The sequence below is a fragment of the Phyllostomus discolor genome, chromosome 6 (assembly GCF_004126475.2).
Source record: "Phyllostomus discolor isolate MPI-MPIP mPhyDis1 chromosome 6, mPhyDis1.pri.v3, whole genome shotgun sequence".
In the NCBI taxonomy this organism is placed as follows: Eukaryota; Metazoa; Chordata; class Mammalia; order Chiroptera; family Phyllostomidae; genus Phyllostomus; species Phyllostomus discolor.
In genome coordinates, this window is record NC_040908.2 from 149,827,028 (window position 1) to 149,848,370 (window position 21,343).

At 36.6% G+C, this 21,343-nt stretch overlaps 1 pseudogene; it reads left to right on the top strand.

Annotated features, from left to right (window-relative positions):
• The first annotated feature begins 613 nt into the window (after positions 1 to 613).
• Positions 614 to 1,517, top strand: LOC114498992 (annotated as a pseudogene).
• Positions 1,518 to 21,343: the final 19,826 nt, after the last annotated feature.

Consider the following 21,343-nt stretch of genomic DNA (forward strand, 5'->3'; position numbering starts at 1 on the left):
GAGGACAGGACAAAAGGCCAGAATTCTCACCAACAAAGAAGCATTTACCTCTCTGAACTGTCACTTTCCATAAATTAAAAACACTGACATTCAAACAGTTCACCTGCAGAAAAACTAAGAGTACATGTGAGCACTACCCACCCCTAAGACTCCCCCTCCAGCGCTCCACCCAGACCCCTTTCCCAGAGTGCTCTGCGCGCGAAGAAGTGGTTCTTGTGCTATGGACGTTTGGTGTTGGTTGGAACCGGAGTAACGACAGGGGAGTAACGAGACTGCAGCATCGGTGGTAACAAGGGTCCCTCCAGGCCACAGGTGGCGGTGGTGGCAGCAAGATATTACTGCTCCAACTCACCACACCCACCCTGTGACAGCCGAAAACAAGTGGCCCAGCCTGGGAATGGCAAGAACCGCTCACAAACTGCGGCCTGGCAAAAAGAAACAAGACTGAGTCTCAGCACTCAGGTCCCCTTGGAGGGTCTGTGCTCTGTGACTCCAAAAAGCCATTTGTTTTCCATTTCTTGCCACAACTGGCTCTGCAGACCAGCCGAGTGGCCTTGACCCTTAGACACGTGTTGGGCTTGGCCCCAGCCTCGTGTCTTCTTTGTCTCCCAGGATGCAGGGCAGTGGCAGGACCAAGGCCAGAGTCATTGTTGAAGAGAAGCAAAAACTCATTCAGAAGATTGGGTCTGGCTTCTTCCCAGACACGTATCTGGTAATCAGCATCACCGATGGTGAGGAAGTGACCGTGAAGCTAGAATCTGAGGAGGCCAGGCGTCCCTGGCTCCTCTACCAGAGCAAAGTCTCTGAGTCTTCAGGCTGGCATTGGCATCCCCCGCATCTGGTGGTATGGGCAAGAAACAGAGCACAGTGTATTAGTCCTGGATCTTCTTGGACCCAGCTTCGAAGACCTCTTTGATTTCTGTTCCAGAAGTTTCACAATGAAAACTGTTCTTAGGTTAGCTGAGCAGACGATCAGTAGAATTGAAGCTATGCATACAGAGAATTGTACACACAGAGACATTAAACCAGATAACTTCCTAATGGGTATTGGGCATAGCAGTGATAACTTATTCCTTATTGATTTTGGTTTGGCCAAAAAGTACAGAGACAACAGGACAAAGCAACACATACCACACGGAGAAGATAAAAATCTCACTGGTACTACCTGCTATGCTAGCATCAATGCACATCTCGGTATTGAACAGTCCTAGAGATGACATGGAATCATTAGGATATGTTTTGATGTATTTTGATAGAACCAGCCCTGGCCATGGCAAGGAGTAAAGGCTGCAACAAAGAAACAGAAATGTGGAAAGATTAGTGAAAAGATGTCCATTTCTGCTGAAGTTTTACAGAAGGGGTTTCCTATGGAATTTGCCTTGTACTTAAACTCTTGTCCTGGGCTGCCCTTTCAGGGAGCCCCCAATTCCATGCATCTGAGGCAACTATTCCGCCTTCTTCTCAGGACCCTGAATCACCAAGTGACTGCACACTTAACATGGATGCAACCATGTTAAGGCAGAAAGCAGCACAAGTCAACCTCTTCCAGTGCTCAGGGTCAGCAGGCCCCAAACCCCACAGGTTTCTAAGCATGAATCAATGAACGAAAGAAGCAGTACAGGTGATAGGATTGGCATTTGTTTCTCCCCAAATCTAAAAACGTTAGTTCATATGTGCACTAGCTAGTGGTATGGACAACCATTTACTTGGTGTAAAGAGCTTAATTTCAGTATATGCTGGCTCTGAGCGGCCTTGGTAATGCTGTGTCCCAAGTAGGAGCTGCTGTAAATATGAACATTAGCAGTGAAACATGGTATTCAGTTTTCTGCTGCATTTCTTTCAGGTGGAAGAGTTAGCTGAATGCTTGACACACATAAATTAGTCCAGCAGCCTCCTGGACTCAGACCTGATCTGGACTCTTGGAATTCGAGTTCATTATCCCCCAATTCTCTCATGTGACATTGTTAGTGATAGCTTTGGAGTGTTGTCATTACTGAATGCTTGTTACTGATTGAGGTTGAACCTGCACCAACAGAAGATGAGTGAGAAACATAGTCACCCTTGTGACAAGGTTGTCTATAGGGTTGGTGGCTATATAGGTGGCCCAGCACCTCCAGTCTGTGACAAAGGCTGGAGGCTGACTTAGAGGAAATATTATAGCTTGGATAGTCATAAGGCTAGAGTGTTGCTTGGGACAGGTAGCCAACATGTAACTTGCCATAAATACACAGCATGCCGTGAGCATCAGTCAGGTTCTTTTCTAGGAGAGCTTGTATTTGCCAACCAGTTGATGAGAGTTTGGTTACAAGACTCTCAGGTAATATAGAAAAGCATATGATTTTAAGGGTAATCATTACCAAATTCATTATCAATTCCCTCTAGCATTTTCGAACGTTTTAAAGGATATTATTAGCCCCATTTTACAGCGTAAGAAATTGAGACTACACTTTGGTGGAAAAAATAGTTCTTATAACTATTAGTTCTTATGACTAATAGTTCTTAAAGTTCTTATAACTTTAGTTCTTATAACTAGGATTTAGTTTTCAAAAATGTCTTAGTCTCATATGAGAATTGGAATTCTGCAAAAAAATAGTGTCCTAGGTCTGTTTTAAGGAAGAAATATATTTTCATTTATAAACTCACTACCTCTTACTGATTAACATGAATGAGAGTGAAATATCCAGGAGACATCAATTCAAACTAACGAACAACTGTACTTAACTGAAGGAGGTCATTGTCAATGCCCGTCAATGAAGTGGCAAATAGACAATCCCTTTTTGAAGATGCCAACTCAAATTCAGTTTTCAAAATGGCATTTTCTCCTGAAAATCTATAAAGATCAAAAAAGAAACCTTTAAAAAATATTTTTCTTTACTTTTAAATTTAAAGCAACAGATTCTGTTATCCAAAGTTTTTTTAAATGTAGTCTTCTCCTATACAATTAATTACTTCATTAATCTCATTGTTTGCTATTCTAAACCAATATATTATTATTAGGTTTGTTCATTTGGTCTGGTACCTGTGCTAGGTAGAAATTTCATTTTTGAAAAAATTCAATATATCTGGAGAAAAATTCAGTGTCCTACATTACCATTGTGTTCTTTTTTCAGGTTCTTAACTAACTCGTAAACAAAAAAGATCCTATTTCAAAATAACAAAATCCCAGATCACACAAATGTTTACAGTGATTACATTTATTTAAGTAGCATGCATATGTGTTCTAAGATGTTAACTAAATTTCTGTTACAAATATGCTTTTTAAAAAAATAACAAGAGCACTATAGAGTTAGTTAAGCTAATCTAGTAGTCACTAAGTTTTCCTTAAGTCTTCACTTTTGATGCTGTTATTTCTAGCACAGGTAAGCAGGTAGAGTCTTTCATATGCTCAAACGCCTGAATATTTGGTTGCTACCACATCAGCTGACTTGCAAATAAGAAGCCAATCATTTTAAGAATGTTTTCAGTGAACAATTTGCAAACCCCAAAGAGAGCTAAACCTTAAGAATGCCCAATTGTGAGCATTTATAACCATAACAACTGGCTGAAGACTGTTCATGCCATCCTTCTGAAATGAGATCTCAAAGCAGCATAGTGCAAAGTCAAAGATTTTGATTAAACAATGGCATAGGCACAGTTTCTCCACCCGTCTCTTGTAAGGCAGAGTCTGTAGGGCTTCTGAGTCAGCGAGAGTAGGGGGTGTTGGATCAGCGGTGTCTCACTGTCTCTCCTGGCCCTCCCAGCTGTCTGTTCGAATGCCTTTGCTTTTGTACTCTTCTTTGTCGCAGAGTCATGTTGTTGAGCACAGTCTTTTGTAAACATGTTTTCCTCAGTTCCAATAAGCATGTGTGTCAGCAGTTCCCACAAGCATATATCGTTTGTGTCAGCTTGGATAAACACAGGTTGTTTCAGACATTTCTGGTGCACATGTTTTGACTACTCCATCCTGCTGTGTCATGTGGTTTACCACACCAGAATCGAGTGATCATGCCCATTGACCAGGTTGGAGTGTGCATGATCTAAACACGGCGTTGGTCCTGCTCTCCATGCCACCCGTGATTCTCAAAGTGGGGTCTAGGAGCTCTAGATATCCTTAACATACTTTTTGGGTATCTGTGAAGTCAACCTATCTTCTTAATAGTACCAAGACAAAATTGGCCCTCGAACACAGTGTTGGTATACTGATGCTCCAAAAGCAACTACAGAAAAATTGTTAATAACACAGAATAAAGGCAGTGACACCAAAATGTGTGAATTAGTCATTGTATTCTTCACCACCACACACCAACAATAAAAACAATGCCAGTTACACACAAGAATGTCCATATTAACTTTATTAAATGTCAACCCTTTAGTACACTTTCATTTTATTTAGTATTCTGTGTTGCAAAATGGGGAGTGCTTCTGCTACAAATCATAGAGAATAGTTATACTTAGACTTGTATGTTTATTTGAATTTTGCTCAATCTGCTGCTTTTTGCAGGCAATACCATTTCTCTATTTGAAAAAGTATATAACAAGAACTGTGAGTATTAAGACAGGCTTTTGTGAACTTCTCCCTGAAAAGAAACAAAGCAGGCTTATCACTGCAAGAAAAACAGTCGACAATTTGTTTCCAATGATTTAATTCAATACTTCAGGCAAGAATTAGAATTTTGAAAAACCCGTATCAGCCACATGAAAAGTGACAACTTCTCAGTACTTACAAGTGTCTGATGATATCTGTGGGATTTTAAATATGTTCAATTTTTGATGTCATGAATCTATCCATATTTGGAAGTTCTGCATAACTCAGTGTTTAGGTACTACATCTTTTACCCACTCTTCTCTCCATCCTCCCTCTGGTATACCTGATTAAGCAAAATATTTTTCATCACTGTGGATAATTGACCACCAGAACTTGGGTTAATAATGGAGGAGGGTTATTGAGAAATGGGTTGCTGTCTTCTGGTGTTCCTGAGACTCTAGAGAGTTCAGTGAAAATAGCTTGTGGTCACTAACAGACTCCCAAGTAAGAAAGAGTTTTCTTTGCTGATTGCCTTGAGCTGGGACATTAGTCTTTTCCTGTCTTTGGACTCAAACTGAAACATCAGCTCTTATTGGGTCTTGAGCCTGGCCGCTTTCCTATTGGGCATACACACTCAGCTCTCCTGGTTCTCTGGTTTTTGAGCTCAGCCTGGAAATGCACCAGCACCTTTCCTTGGTGTCCAGCATCCTGATGGAAGGTCTTAGGAGTTCTCAGCCTCATAATCACTTGAGACAATTTTTTGTCTATATGTAATTGTATACTGTTTGTCTGGGGAATGCTGGCTGATAGCATGGCCATGTCAAAATTGCTTTTGTTCTTTCAGTTATGCATTCTGAATCTCCAAAATATACCGGCTTAGTTATAAAACTTGCATGGTGCTTTTCTAAATATATATTCTTCATTTACATTCTCTATATAAATGTATATATTCTTTAGATAAACTATACACACACACATATATATAAGTATATATATGGGCAGGTATTAATGTATGTATTTGTAAAGGTATAAAACAGTCTGGCATTAAGTAGGTAATAAATAAATTTAAATTCATTAAGTAAATCATGCACATACATTTTTTCTGTGTTAACATTGTCCTTGATTATATCTTTTATATAAAAAATAAGGAATATTTCATCTTTGAAGTGATGGCAGCCAGTTCCTAAGGATAGCTAGATGGGTCCATCTTCATTGTAGAGATAAGGAAAAAGGTGATGCTTAGGTAACTGGCCCAAGGTCACAAGCCTATTGTGGGGTAGAGCCAAGATTAGTACCCAGATGGTCTCAGGTAGCTCTGTACCCTCTTTCATTACACTATGCTGTGTCTCAGTTTTACGAGTTCAAGATCTCTGAGGTTTTATATTTGCTTGTTTGTTTTGTTTCTATTTCAGTCACTATCATAGGATTTGGGGCCATGGCAACAGCTGCTACAGTGATGCTCCTTGCTTGCCAGTTCTCTGGGATGGCTGGCCATGTAAATGATGGTTGATTATCCTGTTGGCACAACTGTGTGCTTCTAACATCTCTGCCATATGGTTGTGTTTTCCCATTGGAAAAATCCAAGTAGTTTGTAAACTTTTTTTTCCTTAAGAGCAGAGACCGTGTCCCCTACTTCTTTGAAAAAATTATTTTGTGCTGAGTGTAGTACACGCAAGAGCAAGAGCTTGATAAACAAACATAACAGGGATTCAGGCCCCACCTCTTTTCTTTTTGTCTAGCTAGTCCATATGGTTCCTCCATCAGCTTTCTATTGCTGCCGTACTACACACTTAGTAGCTTAATACAATGCAAATATACTATCTTACAGTTCTGGAAGTCAGAAGGCTGACATGGACTTCACTAGGCTAAAACGAAGCCATCGGCAGGGCTGCATTCCTTTCTGGGAGCTCCAGGAGACAATCTATGTTTTTGCCTTTACCAGCTTCTGCAGGTTGTGCAGTTCCTTGATCCTTCCATCTTCAAAGCCAGCAATAGTAGGTTGAGTCTTTCTTACTTCACATCACTCTGACACTCTGTCTACAGCATTCACCCCCTACTCTCACTCACACTCTTCAGCCTCTGTCAATTATAAAGGACCTATTGATTACATTGGGCCTTCCTGGATAACCCAGGGCACTCTATTTTAAGGTCACCTAATTAGAAGTCTTAACTCTATCTGTAACTTTAGCTCATCCTTGCCATGTACTATAATATATTCACAAGTTCTAGGGAGAGTGTATAGACATCTTTGGGAGTGTGTTTTCACCTAGAAACCATGGTTTCTTTTTATCATTTGGTGATTATTTCTTTACATATACATCTCCATTATATAATTGTGGACTTTTGTAGCATAAATTCTATCCTATCCATTTTTATACATATCAATCTTATACATATACATAACATGGTTTCTATAGTATAGAAGAGTTTAATACAGATTTGATGAAGAAGTAGAAGCATGAAAACTATGCCAAATATATTTTACTTAGAAACAGAAATATGTACTTTATATGTGAATATTACTTTATTCATTCAACAAACATTCTGAGTTTTTACTATATACCAAGAACTGTTCCAGGCACTTAGGACAAAAGTAACAGAAATTTTTCAATATAGATTCTAGTGGTTGGTGAAAGTCAACAGATAAGTAATAGAATATGTAGAATATTTATGATATGTAAGAAAGCGATGGATATTGTTTAACTGGAGGATGGGAAAAATGATCATATATGTTTACTCAAAAACATGCACATGAATAGCATCATTGTTCATAGTAGCCAATAAGTGGAAACAACCCAAATGTCCACTAACCAGTGAATGGGTAAACAATGTATAATAAATCCATAAAAGGGAATACTATTCAGCAATAAAAAGGAAACGATCACTGAGATATGCTAAAAGGTGAATGAAATACAAAAACATCATGCTAAGTAAGAGAAGCCACACACACACAAATTTTAAGATTCTTTTCCTATCAAATGTCCAAAAAGATGAGTCTATAGGGACAGAAATAGGTTAATAGTTGCCTGGGACTGGTTTTGGTAATAGGAAATGACTATATGTGGGCATAAAGTTTCTTTTTGGGTTATAGAAATGTCTTCCAATTAGATAGTAATTATGGCTGCCCAAATATGCTAAAACCATTGAACTATAAACTTAGATGAATTTTATGTCCTTTAATTACATCTCAGTTAACCTATTAATTAAAAATTAAAGAAAATGAAATGTAAGATAATGGTGATCTGGGGGGCTGGTTGGGTGCAGGTGTAATTTCACTAAGGTGTTCACTTTGGGTCTCCTTAAAAAAAAAGATATTTGATCAGAGACTTTATGGAGGTGATCAGAGTGCAGGTATATACGGGGGATCTGGGTTCCAGTCTGAAACCAAAGTCTCTGAAATATCGATGATGCAGGTGTGTATGTGGGGTGTTGCACAAATGGCAAGGAAGCAAATGTAACAGAAGCAGAGTGAGTTGAGTAGGTGAAAATAAATTAGAGAGTTAAAGGGCTGTGCACAGAATGGGTGGCCACTGTAAGGAACTTGACTTGACCTTGAGTGAAATGAGAGAAAATGGAAGCTTTTAAGCATAGGAGTCAGATGTTTTCACTTACATCTTAAAATGATCTGTGGATGCTCCACAGGTAATTATTGTAGGAGAGTAAATGCAGACGCAGGAGAAACCGGAAGGTCAGGAAGGAGGCTTCTGCAGTAACCCTGTTAATAAAGGCTAATAGTTGGAACCTGGGGGTTTGGAGCGCATGTGGTCAGACGTGGTTTGAATTTGCGTATGTGTATATATAACTGCTTGAAAAGGAAATTTTCTTAGCTTTATAAAAGTAACATGGTATCAAATTCTTTTCATCTAAGAAATTAGATGAATTAGATATGATTTTGCCCGTCTGCTATAGACCTTCAGATATCCTAGTTTTGTCTGTCATTGGGACATTTCCTTACCTTGGATCGTTCTTGGTCCTATAAAATAGTAATGCTGCACATTTATGAAGCCAATGTAGCAAGAAAGATGTGAGGCAGATCTGAAAACATAAAATTTTATCAACCTTGATAAAATAGAATTCATTTCAGCTAGTAGATCGAACAAACGATGAACTGAGTTCTCAGGACATCTGCAGAAAAAACAACAACAACAAAACTTTCAAGTCTTAAATAATAAACACCCAAACTCAAGTGTGAGAAAAAGAAAAGTTAGTTTCTACTTAAAAGGGCTGTTTGCATTTGTATCTTATAATTATTTTAAATTATAAATTTATTGTAAAGCTCATTTAAACAAATGTCATTTTACTGTACTATTTTCATATTTGCAGTCAGCTGAAGCAAGAATAAGCAAGGATTTCAATGGACGAGGGGAACCTGTGAATAAAACATTAATATAGGCTGTGAACATTTGATATGTACAACAGCAGACCAATCCATTTGGGTAGACTGTTCGTGAATTTGCCTTAAAATGGGCTCCAGTTTGTAGCAAACTCTATCAAAACATTGTGGTTTTCGAATTAGCCTATCAAATGATCATGTTTCCTTACTTTATTCCACTCAAATTGTAATTACCTTTATTTTTCCCCTTTCCATTTGCCTATAAATTGACTTTCTACCCTTTGTATTTTAACAGAAATACTATTAAAATTATAATTTAATAGAAATGTGATACCCATGAGGTGAGAGGTACATTAAAAAGAAAAAAAAAAACAGGATGCCTTGGACTAAGGAGTAAATAATCAGAATTGTAAAGTGAGAGTCTAATGGCTATACCCTAGACTTTTCACAAACACAAAGTATATATAATTACAAGAGATATACTCTTGGCTTAAACACAAATGAATATGTCATTTGTCTTTTACTTATGGTGATCCTGTTCTGGTATATTATAATGTTCTTGAATTGAAGAACTGTTGGGAGAGACAAGTTAATTCTACTGTTAATTACTAATAAGCATACTTCATTCATTTTAAGTATACTCTCTTAACTTTATGAGACAAATAAAGTAGGAGAAAAGAGGTCGTGGCTTAATTTTCCATTTGCAGAATGTGGCTCCACTAAACATGACTTAATGAGCTAAATGTGAAGAATATATCAAATTGTACTGTTTGCAGAGAAAAGCAAGTACAATGATGTGCACCACAAAACACATGTTCTCTTTCACTAAGGGAACTTAAATATTTCTTAATAAACTGTCAAAGTACATGTTCTCTTTTTAGGTCCAAGGTTATTAATGTTTTATTTTCAGTGAATTTATTCAGATACAGTTGAAGCAAAATAAAATATATCCATTTTGACAGTGTTGACAGATTTATACAATTCTTTAACAACTTTCACACAGTAAGATACAAAACATTTCTTCCAGACCAAAAAGTTCATCTGAATTTCACACTCAATGCCGCTTCTCTCCCCGATTACCCTTCTATCCAGGCAGCCACTAATCTAATCTACTGTATGTCATTATACATTTGATTCATATTCTTCAGAGTTTTGAATAAAGAAAGCATACAGTTTTTACTATTTTGTCCCTGGCTCTTGTATGGACATACCATAGTATATTTAGCCATTCCTGTGTTGATGTTTCTAGATTTTGGTTATCATGAATAAAGTTGCTAAAACTTTTATGTACAAGTATTCATGTGAACATATGTTTTCATTTCTCTTGAGTAAACACTTAGGAATAGAATTGCTGGTAATTACCTGTCTAATTTTATAAGAAACTGTCAAACTGTTTTAAAAAGTGATGAACCATTTTCATTTTCACAGTAGTACACAAGAGATACAATTGTACTACATCTCCTCTCAGCTTTGGCATGCTTTTTAATTTTACCAATTCTAGTATTTGCTGGTATCACTTTGTGGTTTTAATTTGCATTTATTTGATGACTGATGTTGTTGAACACCTTTTTGATGTACTTATTTGCTTATTCTTTGTTGTAGTGTCTGTTCCAATCATTTTACCTATCTTTTATATAGTTATTTCTCTTATTATTGAGGTGCAAGGACTCCATTTAACATTCAAAATGTTTTTTGAAGGAGTTCCTCTCTCCCATTTTGTGGTTCAGATTTTCATGTGTTCAGTGTTCCTCAAAGTGTACAAGTTTCTAATTTGGATGAGATTCAATTCATATTATTTTTCTAGGTTTGATCTTTCTGTGCTCTAAGTAGTTTTGCCTACTCCAACATCATTAATATGCTCCATTAGTTTTTATTCTAGGTGCTTTTAGTTTAAACTTTGACATTTAGGTTTATGATACATTTCAATCCATTTAAATTTAGTGAAAAAATTAAGTTTTTATTTGCTTTGAGGAGAAAGGAGCATTGTTCATATGACACCATCTGCAAACACTATTGCTCTGCTATGAAATTTTTATTAAAAGATCTGTCCAAATAAATTGACTATATACATATATATTTTTTTGTTTTGACTATATTGTTAATTTCAGTAGGCATATTTTTTGTTTTAAATATGCATTATATTTTTCATCTCAAGATATTCTGTTTGAGCCTGCTTTAATAAATTCTATTTAGTTCCTAATTGTATTCACATTTTTCTTGAATATTTGGAATGTGTATGTATGTAATTTTAATGTCCATATTTGCTAGTTCCATAATTGCTACAGGATTTCTGGATGCATGTGAATTCTGGAATTTATTCATCTTATACCTTCCTCTGTAATTGTTATCTTTCATCTTTTTCTTATCCAGCTTGTGTGCTTTCTGACACACATGTGTATAGATTTTCAACCAAAGATACCTCTTTGAAATACTTGACCCATCCTGTCCACCCTGACCTACCTATGTCTCCTTATCATAGTAAGACTGCTGATCTCTTTGTGGCTTTCCCATGCTTTGCTGAATCTGGGAAATTCTTCCAGACAGTAAACTAGCTAAATCATAGGGTTCAACTCATTTGTTGATTTTCCCTTTGGATTTGTTTTCCTACACTGCCATTTATCCAATGTCCAAGAGCAGTTATTTGTTATAGTTTGTCCAATTCTCTATTTGTTAGAGGAGGAGGGCAGCTACGATGGCAGATTATTTTTCATGAATAGAAAAGGAAATCTCTCCATTTCAATTTAAATGCAATCAATTGGTGGAATGAAAATGATGTGCACTTTACCAATATGTTTCTAAGTCGTATAGTATATAGTAACTGTACCTACTAAAAGCAATATATAATAAGATGCTTAAACTATTAGCATAGACATATATGGAGACAAAACACTCTGAATTAGTTGTCAAATGTCACTGTGTAATATTATGATTTATAAGAAATATATATTTGGTCACTTAGAGGACTGAAATATATTTCACATGTATTTTGGTATTTGTCCACAATTACTGGCTTACAGCTCCAGAAATCTTGGAGTTTTTCAAGTGTTGAGAGTGATAAAGGTGTCTTTGGTCATACAAATTGAGGTGACTTGAAAGCACTAAGGATGGATGGAAGCCTGTTGCTAGGATACCCAACCATGTGGCTAGAGGGTTAGAACTTAAGTCCCATCATCTAGACTTCCCAGGAAGGGTGAGTAGCTGGATTGAATCTATCACAGTGGCCACTGTTTTAATTAATCTTATCTATATAATAAAGCCTCCATAACATGGACTTGAGATAGGCATTCTGAGTTGGAGGAGGTCCTTGCACTATCCAGTATGTGTCCAGTATGTGGTCAGTTTGTCAAAAGCACAGGTGGCCTGCACTTGGTCGGGCGTCTGAGGTGTGTGTGTGTGTTTGTAGGGGAATCATATAGGACTGAGCCCTTAAGCTGTGGCATATGATGCTACCTCTGGCTGGAGAGTGTCAGAACTGAGTTGAATTCTCAGACATTCTGCCAGTGTTTGTGGGTGTGAAGGGAACTCTCACCCCAGGGTGGAATGGGATACTAAGTCAAGATGACATGGGGTGGACTATAGCTAATCCAAAGTGATTATGTAACACAAAGGAGATAAAAACTTTAGCTGTTTTGCCCACAAACATTTAGTGGCCATTAGTTACTACAACATAATCTATTCTATCTTGTACATCATGCACATTTAATTGACTTAATAAGTTCTTTGACTTTAGATTTATCAATTTTAAAATTGAAATGCTACCTAAGATATACCACATAGAGTATTACTGAGATAAGTTAGTTCATGTATAGATAGATTCAAGCACAATTACTTATTATTGTCATGGAATAAATATGAAGAACATATCCCAAGACATATTTAGTTCTCAATTTTTGTAATATATATTTTTAAATTTTATTTATTTTTAGAGGAGGAAGGAGGGAGAAAGAGAGGGAGAGAAATATCAATATGCAAGAGATACATTGATTAGTTGCCTCTTGCACACCCCCAACTGGAGACCTGTCCTGCAACCCAGGCTGGTGTCCTGGCTGGGAATCAAACTGGCGACCTTTAGGTTCACAGGCCAGTACTCAGTCCACTGAGCCTCACCAGCCATGGCTAGTTCTTAAAATTTAGCATTTTAATCTGTGCTGTTAAATTTAGGAGAATATAGTTTAATTTTGAAAGATATTGTAGTTGTTTGGACTATAATTTCCACCAAGTAAGTGCCTTAAATTTTTGAGCAGTCTTTCCTTTCAAAATTATTTTTCTCAATATCTATCATAATTCAAACATTAAATGCACTGAATGATTAGGTATTCATTACCTACTTTTCATTTATCTATCTTATTTGTTGAAATTTCTATGCTTCAAAAACTGTAAACTCTATGAATAAGATTGTTCTGTTCTTTGATGTTTTATTCTCTAGCTATAGAGATTTGGCAGCTTTACATTGTAAAATAAATTCAGATTTAATGATTACTTTAAAAATAGAAATTTTAATTCACTTTAAACCACCAGCACATTTTGCAACCCTTAACAATATATTTTGCTTTCGTTTTAAAAAGAAAGATTTTAACATTTAATCCAAATCTTCCTTTTGAGAGACCTAAGAGGAATGGTTCTCTTAGGTAAATAGCCATATTCCAAAAAGTCTCATTTTCTAGCTATAACTAAAAAATTACCTCAACAAAGAGAAACAACTGAGATTTCAGGTCCTTAGTTTGATCTCCAATATCTTTTATCATAGTACCGTATATGTGTCAGTCCTTGGCTCACTCTTACAGCTGAAGGAAAGAGATTTTTGCATTGTATGTTCAAATCCATTTAAAGTTTATTTAGGCCTTCTTTTCTATTCTATCTCCATATGCTTTTACAATAAAAAAAGTGTGCGCTGGAACTGTGCTATGAAGAGAACATTATAAAAACATTTTATGAACTATATTCTTTTGGTTAATATCTTATACAATCTCTTAAATAGATATATTTACTATAAGATACTTTAGATTAAGAATTCAGTGCACCACCAAATTTTGTGATTCTTCAAATGAGCGGTACAGTATGCAGTATTTTCTGAAATCATTTGACCATGGTGCCATTTTATTTATTAAAATAAATAAATAAAGCAGAATGTTACTCCCTGGATTTTTCTTCTACAAATGCAGGACTAGATTAATGGCATGGTATTTCTAAAAGAAGAAAGTACCTGTTTACCATTGAAAAACTGAAGTTCTTTCTCACCTTATAGAGGAACATCCTTTTTTTTTAAAGATTTTATTTATTTATTTTTAGAGAGGGAAGGGAGGGATAAAGAGAGAGAGAGAGAGAAACATCAATGTGCAGTTGCTGGGGGTCAAGGCCTGCAACCCAGGCATGTACCCTGATTGGGAATCGAACCTGCAACACTTTGGTTTGCAGCCTGCGCTCAATCCATTGAGCTATTCCAGCCAGGGCAGAACATCCTTTTTAAAAGTGATTGCCAGTGCTATCTTATGTGTGATGTTTGATTGGAACTGACATTTGAAGGATGTGTAAGATCGATATAATATTTTAAGTCTGAACTCTAACAAGCCATTCAAAAGCTGTAGTTTTGTAGCTTGCCTTCATTAAAACAATTATTTTATTTACCCTTTTCATACAATGCAATCTCCACTTGATTCAGAAAGTATTTTCCTGCAATAGTGGTATTTATTTCACAAATAAGAATAATGTTTTCTTAAATCTTGGTTTAAAACCTGCTATCACATCAAAGTCTGTTTTTTTCAATGGCCAAATATAGTTTTCTTTCTATATGTAGACCTAGCCTCCAGTATTTTCATTTATTATGCATATCAGATAAACAAAAATGCTATTGATTTATAACTTCTGCCTAAAAAATCTCTGGCTTATCGAGCAATTGCGATACATGAGTTTCATTCTCTTTCTTCTGAGCTGGGTTGGTGGACATTTATAATATTGTCCTTCATTTCAGACACAATTCATTAATGAGGCATACTCAAGTCAGAATGCAACCACAACAAGTTTTTTCTAATTCTTTCTTTTATCTTTTCACTGGTTTATGTTATAAGCCAGTGTAATAATACTAATTTTGACTTTGGGAATTGAAGGTGTCTGATACAAAATATTTACTTGCTGTCTTTTTGCTTGACAAAGCCAACATTTAATGACTTTCTTGAAAGTGAGTGCAACATCAAAGCTCATGTGCATTTCCCAAATGCATTTGTGTTACGGAAAAGGCCTCGGAGTTTGTGAAGTGGGGTTTATTCACACATGTGGATCCAGAGGAGATAAATTCCAAATTCTGGACCCTGAGCTTAAGCTGGAGTTTGCTTATATTCTTGTTATAAGGCAAAAAAGGTGTGTGTGGGGGGGTGGAAACGACTGCTAAAAGCAAGCAAACAGAAGCAGAAAGCGAAGGTTAGTGTATGACCTTGAGATAACTGCTTATCTGGGAATGGCTGCTGGTCAGCTCCTACCTAAGAATGGCTACTGTTCAGCTATGTCCTGTCACATTTATATTCTGATAATTTTGGCCATTTTATAGAGTACCTGCTAGTAGCCACTAATGTCTTTTTAAAAATTTCATTTTTGCGGTTCCATCACTGTCTTCATTCTTCCCAAAGTTGTGTGTTTTGCACTTATTGTAATGTCGAAAAACAGTAGAAAAGGAAAATTGCTAAGCTTCCACAGAAAGTGGAAGCCTAAGGTCTGGCTCATATTAGATTACATTATTTTGACTTCTTGCCACATACACCAGTCCCCTTTGTACTTTTCATGACATCCTACAGTGACAGGAGTTATACTTACCTTTCTAACAACAACTATACAATTATCAACAGGTAGGAGGCAATTGTTTTCAAGGATGGGACCAAAGTTAATACTGAAATGTGATACTTGAGCAAAAAGAAATTCACACTTAAAGTGGATATCTGCCGAATGGAACTTGCTAAATGACAACATAAGGAAGTAAATTTCTAAGGAGAGATAGTGTTCTTGCTTAAGTAAAGAAGGACATACTGGAGTCTGAGCTGCTGCAGTGGGTAATATTTGTGAGGTAGTAGAGCAGAGAGGAATGTTCTATAACATCAGGATTAACAGAGCTCTGGTTGGGGTTTACCTATAGGAATTTGCCCAAGAGTATATTCACACTGGAGAGAACAACACTTTGCTAAGACAAGTAGAGAGCAGATGTTGTGAGGCTAAAAGCTCAAGAGAAATAGAGATCTCTAAAGCTTGTGCTTTGGTGATTCATCCTAAAAAAAAAAAAAAAAGACTTGTAAAGATCCATGAGTATTCAACTGACGATCCAGAAATGACAGAACTTCAAAGTAAAGATTATACCCTAGAGTGAGCTCAATATCAGAATACATTTTACTTAACACAGTGGGAAGCCAAGTCTGACAAGATCAAGAAAATTTGCCTCCAGTAATTCATATCTCTGCCATGCCAAATTCAATACACCTTAAAGGAAGAAAACATATTTTAAGCTCCTTATATCTTGTCTCCTACAATATCTAGCATTTACTAACAACACAACACAAAACAAAACATTAGGCTTACACTTAAAATCAAAGGATGGGAGAAGTATTCAATGGAAATTGAATGTAATATGCCACAGATGTTGCAGTTAGTAGACCAGGACTTAGTCAGCTATTATAAATATGTTCAAGGACATAAAAATAGAATGTGATGACTATACAAATTATAATAATATATCAAATTAAATTTAGAGAGTGAAAATTACAATAGCTAGAGTGAAAAATTACTAAAATAAGCTTAAGATCTATTTGGAAAGTAGATAAGAAAATATCAGTAGAAAAAAAGACAAATAGGATAAAAATTATGCATCCAAAAATTTATTTAGAAAGGGACTAAAAATAATTAAATACTGTGTCAGTCATTTGGGGATATAATAGCCTGACCTAAGTATAATTGGAGACTGATGAAGGGGGAAAATAGAGTTGTGAAGGAAAAAATATTTTAATAAATATCTTAAGTGACTTGAAAACATGTTTTTAAAAAAATTTATTTTGTAAAATAGAATACAAATCACAAAAACAAAAACAAAGCTAGAAACACCTAAATACCCATTTTAGAAAATGGCAAAATTCTACTTCATTTGAAAAAAAATCTATCATAGGTAATACTTCATTGCAGTCAATTTAGAAACATTTCCAAAGGATATTGCTGTGTTTAAAAATAAAATTAAGACTCTGATTTCAGGTCCAAAATGTAAAAAGCTTGGAAGTCATTCCTTCTGTTCTTACAACAACAAAAAGCTGGACACACTGAAAAAACAGATTTTTATGGAGCCATTGGAAATGAGGTTACTAGGCAAACTACTACGCTGAGGTCAGGAGATACAGATTCATTCAAAAACACAGCACCAAGGCCTTACATACCATAAACTTGAAGGAACACAATGCTAGTTTTGATAAATTTTTGGAGGCTGGTATAAATCAGCATGAGAATGAGAAACTCCTGAGAATAAGTGTTAGTGGGTTCTCCATAGTTCCATTAGCTTTATCTCTAGGAACCCATAGTGTTCTTACAGTTCCATCATATCCTGGAATCCATCATTCCAGAATGATGCCCATGCAGGTGTAGAAAAAAATTAATTATTCTGAAATAGCTCAAAACCTTCTCCATAGTGCTTGCCCTCTAAGAATGAGAACAAGGCAAGGGTATTCTGTCCCCCACTTCTATTCAACATCATACTAGAAGTCCCAGCTAATATAGTAAGATAAAAAATGGAAAGCAGATGAAAAGTATACATATTAGGATGGAAGAAATAAAACTGTCTTTGTTTAGAGATGGCATAATAGTCTATGGTAGAAATTCAAAATGTTGCAATCATTTTGTAGGATAGTTTGGTAGTTTTTTTACAAAGCTACATATAGCTTTACTTTGTGATCTAACAATCATGCTCCTAGCTCATGCTCAATTTACTTGAAAACTTATGTCCACACATCAAATTTATTCATAATTGCCAAAAACTTGTAAGCAACCTAGCCATTCTTCAGTGAGTTAATGAATAAATAAATTGTAATACATCTACACAATAGAACATTGTTTAGCACTAAAAAGAAGCATGGCATCAAGCCATGAAAGGACATGGACAGACCTTAAATCTATTTTGTTATATGAAAAAGGACAGTTTGAAAAGACTATCTACTGTATTATTCCATTTACATCATACCCAGAAAAAGCAACAATAAGAGCAGTAAACACATAACTGTACCCCCAGAGGTGTGGGGGTGTGGAATTTTAATATGTAAACCACAGAGGCTTTGGGGATACAGTGAAAATATTTTTTATAGTAACTTATGCTGTATGGATGGTACTATGCATGTGTCAAGACCCATAGAAATCCATAGTATACAAGTAAACATTCAAGTATACAAATTTAAAGAATGATAGAGGAAGCTGGGAAAATTCGGGGTAGAAGGCAGACTGTCACAAAACAATCTAATTATACATATTAAAAATATGTGATACAGTTTCACTGATGGGGTTGGAGGGAAAACTGCTGACCTATGTAACTTTGGAAATGAGACTAAAGACCAAGAGAACTGTGTTTTCACTGTTCTATAGTTGATGTTGTTTCCTGTGAGGTTACAGATAAGCCAAAGCGTCAAAGTCATCGAAACTGAAGTCTGAGAAACCATCACTGCTAAGAAAAGCTAAAGGAGACACAGCAAATAAACACAGCATTGTATTCTAGTATGGATCTTACTAGAATAAAGGGCATCAGATTAAAAACTAACGAAATATCAATATGTACACTAAGGAAATAGTACGTATGTATGAACTGTAGTTAATAACAGTGGATCGATATGGGTTCATGGACTGTGACAAATGTACCACAGTAATGTAAGAAGTTAATAAAGGAAACTAGGCTTAGGGTGTGCATAAACCCTCTCTGTACCATCTGTCCAATTTTTATGTAAATATACAATTATTCTAAAATACATATTTTGTTTAGATAAGCTCTTAGGAAAATATATATAGTATGTAATAGTTTATTTAGAAAGGTTATCACATAAAATCAGTCCTTCATTTTTCTATTACACCACTGGGCATGTGTATTTCTGTGCTCATAGGCTTGCATGTGCGCATGTTTAAACATGGAAGAAAATATTATGAAGGTATAGACAAAAAACATATATTTACTTTTATAGAAAATTTAGAAATGAGGGTATAGTTAAACTTTACCTTCAATAAAACCTTAATGACATCCATAACAGTCCCAAATGTATGGAAAATAATTCAGTGGATTACTTGATTGTTTCTTTTAAAAAAGAAGGGGGTGTTGTACTTAGAACCAAACTATGTGAGCCTAAACTTCCATTTCAGTCTTCATTAGCTGCATGGTTCTGAACAATTCTCAAATGCTTTTTTCTCCTCTGGAGAATGTAAACAATATTTCTGTTAATATTGCATCACTCTACCTGGCAATCCCCACCTCCTCCCAAGAAGCCCTCATATAACGACTTTCTCAGATTATACGGCTTTCACAGACTACTTTTTGATTGAGAGCTATAATGGAGTGAGTTCAAGGTGTTCAAGATCCCTGGTTGGAGGGTAGGTGGAGCTATTGAGATGAGAGACTGATGGAATACTTAAAGATCAACTGTAGATCCCAGAAAGTGTTTCTGAAAATTGATACTATTGTCTAGTGCATTTTTTGAGTCCTTAATCTGTAAGGTGAATTCTCTGAGTACATTACAAAAATAAGAAAACATGAGCCATTTTATAAGTTTTTTTCTATTCTTACATGCAAATATCCAGAGTATAGTGTAATTCAACATTATATACAAAAGTGCCTATTTTATGTTTATATTTTCATATACAAATTATCCATAAATGATAGACATCTAATCAGACATATTTCAATAGATTGGAAATGTATATATATCCTCAATAAACAGACCAAAGCATCAATCTCAGCAAGAGTTACATTTACAGAGGGACTTCCGGCCAAGATGGAGGCATAGGTAGGCACACTGTGCCTCCTCGCACAACCAAGACAGGGACAACAACAATTTAGAAACAGAATAACAACCAGAACCGACAGAAAATTGAACTGTATGAAAGTCGGACAACCAAGAAGTTTAAATAGACCTGTTCATCCAGACCGGTAGGAGAGGCAGAGTCAGGAAGCCGGGCACAGAGAGCAGAGAGCATTGGGACTGGGCACGTAAGTCATCCAGGACGCCCAAGACCGCAGTGGGCAGACCCTGAGCATGCAAGTGGCAGCTGGCAGACCCCAGCCACGGGGTGGCAACCAGCAGACCCAGCTAGGTGGTGACTGTGAAGCAAGGCACTGAACATAACCCAGGATCCCAGCACTGGGAAATAGAGCCTTGGGGCTCTGATTGAAAACACCTGTGGGCTGAGGCATAGGAAGAGACTCCCAGCCTCACAGGAGAGGTCCTTAGAAAATCCCATGGGGTGCACAAGCCCACCCACGTGGGAATTGGCACCAGAGGGGCCCAGTTTGCTCAGGGAAAGTGGCAGAAGGGACGGAGGTCTGACAGAGAGAGGAACAAATGCCATTGTTCCCTCTCGGACCCTGCCCCTGCACACAGCATCACAACCTAGTGACTGGTGTGCTCTTCCCTGGTGAACACCTAAGGCTCCACCCCTCATACGTAACAGGCACGACCAGACCGGGGGTGGGGGGTAGGTAGGGAGATGGCTCAAACAGAAGTGGAAGTCTCACAATCAATACTTTTAAGTGACCAAGAGATAACCAACCTATCAGATGCACAGTTCAAAGCACTGGTGATTGGGATGCTCACAGAATTGGTTGATTTTGGTCACAAATTAAATGAAAAAATGAAGGCTATGATAAGAGAAATGAAGGAAAATGTGCAGGGAACCAACAGTGAAGGGAAGGAAACTGGGACTCAAATCAATAGAGTGGACCAGAAGGAAGAAAGAAAGAACCAAACAAAAAAAAAAGGAAAAATAAGAATTCAAAAAAATGAAGAAAAGCTGAGGAAACTCAGGACATCTTTAAATGTTCCAATATCTGAATAATAGGAGTACCAGAAGGAGAAGAGGAAGAACAACAAGCGGAAAACTTATTTGAACAAATAATAAAAGAGAACTTCCCCATTCTGGCAAAGGAAATAGACTTCTAGGAAGTCCAGGAAGCTCAGAGAGCCCCAAAGAAGTTGGACCCAAGGAGGAACACACCAAGGCATATCTGAATTACATTAGCCAAGGTAAAAATGAAGGAGAGAATCCTAGAAGCAGTAAGAGATAAGGATACAGTCACCTACAAAAGAGTTCCCATCAGACTGTCAGCTGATTTCTCAAAAGGGACCTTACAGGCAAGAAGGGGCTGGAAAGAAGTATTCCAATTCATAAAAGGCAAGGACCTACATCCCAGATTGCTCTATCCAGCAAAGCTTTCATTTAGAATGGAAGGGCAGATAAAGTGCTTCTCAGATAAGGTCAAGTTAAAGGAGTTCATCATCACCAAGCCTTTATTTTATGAA